Below are 10,147 nucleotides of genomic sequence, written 5' to 3'. Positions count from 1 at the left end.
TTTAATGAAAACAGAGTTTTTATGTTACGGTTTCGTAATTTCGAAAATGGGAGGAGTCTTGTAATTTGGTTCCCAAGAATAAAAATAGTCCCTAAATATCGCATAATACAATGTAATTCCAAAGTGAATCAAAAAACAAAATAGCTGCCTGTATCAATAGTTAAATATTATTACAATATAGAAGATATAAAAAACGACTATTCAAGTTTTTATTTCAATGCAAACTTGATAATTTTTTTGCCATGGCTTATATAAAATGAATAATACCTATGAAAGAATCATAACTACCGTTTGTAGCCAGCTTCACTTGAGGGTTTGCCTTGGTGTTTATATATTTTTACGGTTCCATAATACTTAACGAAAAACAATATAATGAATATGTTTTTACTTCTCTTGTCGAGAATGTCAAAGACTTTATAGGGTCTGATTGTGCATTTTGCTTGGTTAGATAGGTTATATAACATTCTTTCCACAAACATAATCTTTCAAACTTCGATGATTTTGTTGTCCCGTTACCAAATGTTACATGTTATAAAATGAAGTAGGTGGTACACATTCATAAATTCAAATTTTGATAATGTATGTAAATGTTCATATCAGAATCCTCTTGAATTAAACCACACAAACATCTCAAAATACCTGCGTTAATTTTAATTCTTAACTTTGACCTAGGAATCTTCAGTAAAGATCTCAGCGTTCTAAAGTCTGTGTTTCGGCACCTTCAAATTTTAGACTAGCTGTGTTTATAAAAAAGAAATATTTTTTTTATGAACTAATGTCTCATTACCCTAAAAAAATTCTTTATTATAGATTTCATTTCGACAGTTATAAAATTACACCAAAAGTACCATAATTTCAGAATTAGGTACTGAAAATTTGGCGAGCTGATAAAAAAAAGTTTAAAAGTCCTCGAAACGAAACAGATTTTCTTGTTAAATTTTTTGAACGGAAACCGTAAAAAAATATTACTCGGAATTCCTCAAATTTTCCGTTGTTGGTACATTTTTGTGATAATTTTTTATATTTTAAAATTCGGTGGTAAAAAGATGGCAACACTATAACTAGTGTATTTTAGTCTATGGAATGTAATGTTTGTCATCTATGGTACTGTTCTCTAGTTGTCAATTTTTATGTTGGGATTGTAATTTTTTATCAGCGGTGTGAGGTGAAAGGATTTTCCAATCGTTTATTCATTCGTTGCGCGTTGTCTGTTTAAGTGGTACGTGTGATTTACGCTCGGTTAATAAAATACAGACTTCTAAAATATTAATTTATGAAACTGTTAAGTAGTGTAAAACATATTATATAACCTTAAAAGTGTCGATTATTGTTCGCTGCACGTATTGAGGTAAGAACTTTTCCTTAGACTTATCAACAAATATTCAAATAACTTTTGAAAATAATGTATGAACAGCTTTAGCTATAAAATTCAAATATTTATTTATATTGTAGCATTGAAATTCATTATCGAAAGCGAAAATGCATGAACTTATGTTTCCCAATAGAAATCTACCGTATTGTTATGGTTTATGCAGGCAGTTACGTCGATTGTAATGTTGGTTTAATAATAATGCAAGACAAATATTCACCATGTTACTGATAATTCAGAAATATTATGAAATATATAATATTATTATAGTTTTCTTACATTAACCAATTAATGATAAGGTTTATTATTCACATAATATATTATCTAAATTGGGTATGTAAATGTCAGACGAATCCTAACAATAAATTATAATATACCTTTAAGTGGCAATCGTACATACTTACTTTATTTTTTAGAATTTAAATTCAAGCAAGTGCATGTAGGTATATTTTCTTGCTTAATAAGTATGGAGATTTTATTTACAAATGAAATCATTAGTGTAAATTTATTATTGGTGTTGATATTAACACCGTTCACGAATTGCAGGTATTTTCAATGGTCAATTACAACGAAAAATTAATATAAGTTTAAATAATTTTGGTAACTAAACATTAAAACAAAAAATAACCAAATTTGTTTTTCATTACCAATAATAAACATGATTCGACCATCAATGACAGAATCCACTACTTAATGCAAAACAATATAAACCTTCTTATTACTAGTTTTGTTGATTTGTATTTGTCTTACAACCACAAACCCAATTTGGTATTAATTAAAATCCTTATATCGCTCCAGCTACCAGCGGCAATTTTCTCACAAATCGAGTATAGCATATTACCCAAAACATTTCATAATCCTCGCATCTAACATCAAAGGGTGTTATACTTACATATTCACTTAAATATATACTTAGGTACAAACTAATATTATTATGTATCATCACCAGGGCTCGTACTGGACCAGCACGCACCGGACCACAGCTCCGGTTGATGATATCCCTGAGATTATCGCACTGTCTCGTGGAAAAATTTATTTGACCACCTGTGCTAGGTAGGCCATATAACAGAGATTCGAACACACTTATTTTTATAAAATATACATAAAAGTAGATATCTTTTTACCACCGAATTTTAAAATATAAAAAATTATCACAAAAATGTACCAACAACGGAAAATTTGAGGAATTCCGAGTAAAATTTTTTTACGGTTTCCGTTCAAAAAATTTAACAAGAAAATCTGTTTCGTTTCGAGGACTTTTAAACTTTTTTTTATCAGCTCGCCAAATTTTCAGTACCTAATTCTGAAATTATGGTACTTTTGGTGTAATTTTATAACTGTCGAAATGAAATCTATAATAAAGATTTTTTTTAGGGTAATGAGACATTAGTTCATAAAAAAAATATTTCTTTTTTATAAACACAGTTAGTCTAAAATTTGAAGGTGCCGAAACACAGACTTTAGAACGCTGAGATCTTTACTGAAGATTCCTAGGTCAAAGTTAAGAATTAAAATTAACGCAGGTATTTTGAGATGTTTGTGTGGTTTAATTCAAGAGGATTCTGATATGAACATTTACATACATTATCAAAATTTGAATTTATGAATGTGTACCACCTACTTCATTTTATAACATGTAACATTTGGTAACGGGACAACAAAATCGTCGAAGTTTGAAAGATTATGTTTGTGGAAAGAATGTTATATAACCTATCTAACCAAGCAAAATGCACAATCAGACCCTATAAAGTCTTTGAATTTGACAGCGCTCGAAATCGAAAATTTTACAAACCGGAACGCTCGCAAATTTCCAAAGTTATTAACATATTAATGTTAATAACTTTGGAAAATTGTCGAGCGTTCCGGTTTGTAAAATTTTCGATTTCGAGCGCTGTCAAATTCAATGATATATTTTTAGTTACAAATTGTGTTTTATACATCAATATTATTACTAGATGCATTGGTAGTTATAATTTGATTCTTTTAACACGCCACTGCATCATCCCTTGGTTCGTTTGATTCTATCACAGACTAGTGGAATCGTCTTTATTATTCATGAAAACAATTGCATTAATGTTTTTTAATTGTCTTACAATTACATTGTATGAATAAAATTGAGTGTTCATGTTGATGCCTACATTAATGAAGTTTTTACGATAATATGAAGTACTGCAACTTGTATATTACCGGTTACTTTGTATCATCAAATGAAATGTGTGAAGAAAATAGCATTGTTGCGACTGTTTTTACTTCATAAGATAATGAAAACAAATGATGCAATCTGACAGGGGCGGCTATACTTTAGAGTTTGTAGGGGCCATCCCCACATACCTATCTGGATCAGATCTACGTAATTTATTTTATACATCTACCTGCATCATACCTACACTACTTTCATTCATTATCATTAATACACACCGCACAGTGACATCTATGTGCAAATTAAGAAAGCTATGGTGTCTATTTCTCGCTGTCCAGGATCACTCTGTCTATTCCGTCTCTGCAGTACAAATATCGTTCTACAAAGGATGCAAATGCATTAGCTTTGGTATAGGATAAGTCATAGGTAGACTGGGGAGGGATTCAAATAATCCAGATGTCAGTGAAAAGAGCTAGCTTAGATGTCGCTGTTCAAAACCGATAACGGTATATTATTATATTACTATTATTTTGCCTGATTATTGATATCAATAATATTGTTATTCGATTTACATTATAATTTAGTTATATAAATACGTGGTTTGATGTTGAATAATTACTAATTACAAATTTTAAAATAAATTTATAATATTAAAATATAAAAATAAATAGTGATATTAGGTAAGTACTTAGGTATATTTAATAATAAATGGCTATACCCCACCACCTAAAAAGTCGTTGAGCCGCCATTGCAATCTGTCAAAGGTAGATAATAAGTAAATACTCTCATATCTACTGACTTGTTTACTGTAAATTGATTTGTTTACTCTACTTCAACGGAATGATTAAATTTAGTAACAAGATTAATGCTATATTAATTTACCATTTTCGCTCCTGAGCAGAGAACTTGGGTCCGCACAGGGTGGGGATTAATTTGACAGACCTCTTTACGAAGGATGGCTGTAACCTATAACCTATTTGCCCAACCCGCTGGGTTCTTGCCCTGGATAAAAAAATACATTTTAATAAAATAACATGATTTTTTGCTAGACACTGGATTCGAACCTAGACTCACGTACCCAAGACAGGCGTACAGCCATACTCGACTATAGGAATTATCGTCATTTACTTACCTAATCGTCAATTAATTTAACGCAAATATTGCAGTTGTGAAATATTATCACTGTACCATGACCAAAATGCAGTAATAAATGCAATTAATCGGATACCATACCATTTCATTTGTTTATCTGTATCCAGTCTTCAGTATATAATATATATGCTCGATTATACCAATCACGTCGAGTCGCTGTAGTCCACGTCTGTCTGACATGTTTGTAGCTATTTTATTTATTTTATCTTACTATATTATTGTGTCTTTAAAAATCAGTAGCTTCCAAGGGTGGCTGCCGCCCAGGTGCCAGCCGAAAATTTCCGCCACCTCCCGCAAATATAATGTTATAATATATCAGTGGCGGAGAAGGCTAAATTGGGATAAACTGACATCAGAAAAACAACAAATATCTCACTAAATTATATAAGTGTGTAAATTTAGATAATATTGGGTCCTTTTTTTGGTAAATTTACAATTAACCACTACATATGTAAAGTATTTTTAAATTTTATTTATCCAACTGAACTTTTTTCTAAGATTTTTCAAAATTATGTTAAATGTATTATCAGTTGGTTATCTTGAATTGGACATTCGTTAGAATGTCCTAAAGATAAACCTATTTTTCATTGAGAGAGACCACAGAAGTGAAGAACAAAATGATGTCGTTTAAAACGCGTGTAATATTGTTAAAATATAATTTATTCCTAATTAAATGAATGGTGGACAAAAACAATCACAAAATTTCATAATGATTATATTGTTTATTTAAAATATTGATTTGCTTTCAAGCATGAGTATGTGACGATTTTTTGCCCCCAGAGTTGACCTCAATTGAATTTCTCACGTTTTCTTCTGAGGTTTATCTGAATTGGGTTCAGTGTGTTGTCAAGTGTTGGGTTTGTTTATACTTGGCACATTGGCAATGCCAATTTAATCATAATTACATAATGCTTAACTAAACTTATTTTTCTTTCTGTAATTTTTAAAAATACAATATTATATTTTGTTTTTTAAACTAACGTGTATTTTTACCCACTACGACTACATTATCAGACCGGTTGGTTATAAAGCAATACATTAACTAAATCTCCGATATTCATTAATTTAATTTAATTTCCAATAAACAAATAGTACCTATACAATCGAAAATCTTTATTTACTTCGAACAGGTTACCGCATTGATTCGAAAATAATCAATAACTACTTAGCACTCTATTAACAGTCGGGTCCACCAGGTTGAAAAATCATAAAAAGTGCACAATCTATTCTGAAATCAATTGAAATGGAAGACTTCGTTAACAATTGTTGGTCTTTCTACTGACAAACAAATAATCCTCTTAAAAATTACATAATAGGCATTACAGATAGTTATCATATTTATGTATTGAGGCGGTTATGAGTTACAATAAATTAACCGTCTAACTAAACTGTCAAAAAGCGCTATGTTTTAACTGACCCTCTCTTGGCTGTGTTAAGTTGTAGAGCGAGATAAACAGTTTTGACAGTTTAGACGGCTAACTTACTGTAACAATTATAATACCTAAATACATAAATATGATAAAGTACCGTCGATAGCCGCCTTATGCATAGAATAGACCCACTGGCACGTGGATACTGTTTAATAAAATATAATAGTCTGACAATAAACTGATTTACGGTTCTCTACATATAGACTAATTAACAAATATGTTATATAAGCATGACATTTCTCTGATTACTGACATAACCTGTTTTCCGTGTAGTAAGTATTTTACTGATATGTACTTATACATTTTTAGTTTGCCCTAGTTAGATAATGGTCTCGAATCACAATATTTTTTAAACCCTATTACATAATCGAAGTAAGTGGGGAACTCTACTAATTATGGCGTAGGTTCCTAATACTTATTAATGAAGAAAAATAAGAATTTCGACATTTTTGTAAAAAAAAAAATTTGAGAAACGTGATTGAACTTTTTAAAATTATTTTTCGAGTATTCTCGATCGCAACATAATAATATATTTAATAATTGTATTATATTGTGGTGAAAAATTGTCGAAATATTTTTAATAAATCCTGGGAATTGAGATTCTAAATTTCTCTAAAATTCTCGGTCGCAACTTTAATCCTGAGGGCCTAACTTAACTTCAAAAATGTAATATAAATAATAAATTACATGTGTAGATAAACAAGATTTTTTTCAATGTTCTTTTGTTTTTTTTCCAGTTTAATTTTTTTATTGAAATCGATCACTGTGTAGAATGTGGTTCGAAACTGCTGGGGGCAATCTATATTCTCTGGCAGGGTTGGCGAACCTTTTTATGTACACGTGCCAAAATTTCCCAAATATTATTTTTGGACTTTCTGACGTGCCGAGCAGTTTCGAGAAGGAAAAAAATGAAAAAATAATTATAAGAATTCTATTAAAAAGGTTCAAAAATTATAAGTAATTGCTTTCTTGAGTATTATCATAATACATACTTAGTTTGGTTCTTTACACACAAATTGACGCCAAAATTGCTCAGATGAGATGAGGCATCCTCTCTCTACAATGGTCTCAACCTCAACCATTGTAAAATGATTGTACATCAATCAAAATCAGAGGTTCGCGACACGGCTTCCCCCACCGCCCTATGAGGTCAGTGCTATAATATTATTATGTGTGACGCATACAACCTAAGGACCGATCTATGTAATTCAAAATTAATTATATTGCTTTTTCGAAGAGTATCTGCCTATTATTTTTTATACAATGCGATCTGTCATTTATGCATGATTTTCGTCGTATCCGTCTGCGATATCATGATAAATATTATCGGTAAAAATATTATCGAAAACCGAAGAAAATACGCATTTTTAATACTATATAAAAAATATTTAAGGTTACTTACCTATTTCTGAAAACTTTTGTGTAAAATAAAATATTTTTTAAATTAAGTATGTATATCTATTTTTTTCCTCGTCAACATAAAACATTTGCGTGTTATGCAAAATCATCTCGCGTGCCACTAGTGGCACGCGTTTTTTAAGTTCGCCATCCCTGTTCTATGGTGACCTAATGACACGTCTGGCGACTACATTTCAACTACGAATTTTCACCGTTGCGATGTAATGAATGTAATTATTGGAGGTACCTAGTAGTTTAAGTATGTATTTAAATCTACAGAATATCAATTCTTGAGATCCTTATCATTAAATTTATCATAACATACACACCATCAGATTATAATCCAATGTCAGCTTTAGCCAACAATATTATTTGTATAATGTATACAACACAGGTATAATATACATACACCTACCTACCTGCAATATTATTCAGTCACTGATAAAAACTCATACCTGTGACAAATTGATAAATAACTGATAGTGAAAATGTATTTTCTATTGCTACTTACTACCTACTAAATATCAGATTATCACGCTTATCTTACTATCTGATATAAAATAATAATAATTGCTATTGCGCAAACGCGGTTTTTCAAATTAGATTCATTCTAAATTCAATTTCAGTTATGTACATATTGTTTAAATTAAAAAATAAAAACCTCGTGTGCATGATTATTGATTAGTCTGGTTACCAATAGCAACAAACTATGTTATAAAAACCTTCCCAATAACTTAACTGTGCAATTGAGATAGGCAGGTAGAGTCGGCACCACAGACAAGTTAAGTTATTGACTTCATCTCAGATCAGATCAGCAACAATAATTTATTTCCGTTATTATTGATCTGTCATGAATACCATTGCAATGCCACGCCAGATATCAAAATTTCGTACAGCTTATCAATATTTAGCGGACGAAATTCTTATTCAACTTCTGTATTATTTACTACTTACAAGTCTTTGGCCTTCAGCGATTTATTCCTCAGATATAATTTAGAAAGTAAATTAAAAATACTATCATTAAACATGCATTAAAATATGTAACAAGAAGTACTTACTTATCTACCCAATCATTGTTTTTTTGTAATATTCAATTCGAAATGTTGACCATGTCAAAATGAGAAAGTGGCTTTATTAATTTTATTTATATAGAGAACTTCCAACTTTTGCAAGTGATAAGAGTAACTTGTATAGTGAATTTAGAGTCATGTTATGTTATAGAAAAATAACAAATAGCTACGTATTAATAATTAGTTCACACTTTTTTCAAATTTCTTACCTACTTGAAATTATACCTTACCTTATTAGTAATTATATATTTTTTAATTTACAGTAATATCAACAACTCTGCCCACCTATATTTTGACATCATGCAGTTACTGTAAAAACGTTTCTATCATTCGAAAATCAAAATGAGCACCGTTCCAAAATCGAATTGTTCATTTTTATTTTTTAATCGTGAACTGCGAATAAATTCTCGCGAGATTCAAAATGGCTTTCGGTTCGCGTATCGCGGCTATGTGGAAATGACAGCTCGGCTGGTGTCGTATAGGTAAATCATTCTACAGTGGCACCATGGGTACGGAAAAAGCGACTTGCAGCTGTTGTAGTGGTATTGTTTGTTAGCATTGAATCAGGCATTGCAGCAGACAATTCCAATACACAGGCGAAACGCCTATGGTGCCACTGTAGAATGATTTACCTATACCTAAAGACACAATTAAAATAGGTAGAATGCGACGTAAACAATTATATGCAATGAATGCACCAATTATGAGACTGGTTTAGCTTGTAAATATTACTAAGTTTTAACTAAGATTACTGTAAATAAATGTTCGGTACTGTTCGGTTAAAGCGGATACAGTGGAAAACGCATTTTGAAAATAGCCGATAAACTGGATTATGTGTTAGTTTGGGTTAGTTTAGGTTAGGTTGGGTTAGGTTAGATTTGGTTAGGTTAACCTAACAAATAATCCAGTTTATCGGCTATTTTCAAAATGCTTTTTCCGCTGTATCCGCTTTAACCGAACAGTACCAAATGTTCTTTTAAATAAATTAGGAACAGCAATTTTAGCTTTAACCAATTGCTTTTCCCCAACAAATATATTTTTAGCTATTCTTTTCTCTCGAAGTGGTTTTTCGCACATTTATCGCTAAAGCAGTTTTATCTCTAAAAATCCGACCAGTACTAAATGAATCGAGAACTTTTTTATGTTGAAAAAGTTGAAACATGAGATTAAAATTATTTTGAAATATCAGGAAATACCATTCATCTTTGTTATTGTTTCACGGAATTATGGGATAGTAATATTCACAAATTATTATAAAACTTCGTACATACTTATAGGTACCTCGCGTATAGATTGGCACGAAAAAAAACACATCTTGTCTGATTGTGATAAAACCACTATCAATCGAAAGCGTGGAAAAGCAAAACGCATTCTCAAGAGCAATTCTTCAATTGGTTGTACTAGGACAAACGTCAATAATGTCCACCATTTTTACCAAACAATAATAATCAGTACAATTCAGTTATATAGGTACTTAATCAACATTCAAAGAGTAATGCTATATGTGCACCAGTGTTGCCAACCGTACTATAATTATAGTATTTGTACTATAATTTTGGTCCGCGTAATATGTACGATATGAAACAGG

At 30.8% G+C, this 10,147-nt stretch overlaps 1 protein-coding gene across 4 annotated transcripts in view; it reads left to right on the top strand.

Annotated features, from left to right (window-relative positions):
* The first annotated feature begins 1,073 nt into the window (after positions 1-1,073).
* The window catches only part of Ctr1A (Copper transporter 1A), a 46,399-nt gene continuing 37,325 nt past the window's right edge, over positions 1,074-10,147 (top strand). The window contains exons 1-2 of one of the 4 annotated variants that reach the window (XM_085946505.1): positions 1,074-1,348; positions 2,319-2,422. The gene's annotated coding sequence lies outside the window, so the exon portion shown is untranslated. The remainder of the gene's footprint in view (positions 1,349-2,318; positions 2,423-10,147) is intronic. The other 3 variants (XM_085946503.1, XM_085946506.1, XM_085946504.1) reach the window with 3 other exon arrangements.

This window comes from Rhyacophila brunnea, unplaced genomic scaffold, assembly GCF_057557595.1.
Source record: "Rhyacophila brunnea isolate RB1 unplaced genomic scaffold, BYU_Rbru_1.0 scaffold_2, whole genome shotgun sequence".
NCBI classification, from domain to species: domain Eukaryota; kingdom Metazoa; phylum Arthropoda; class Insecta; order Trichoptera; family Rhyacophilidae; genus Rhyacophila; species Rhyacophila brunnea.
This window is presented reverse-complemented; position numbering and strand designations above follow the sequence as displayed.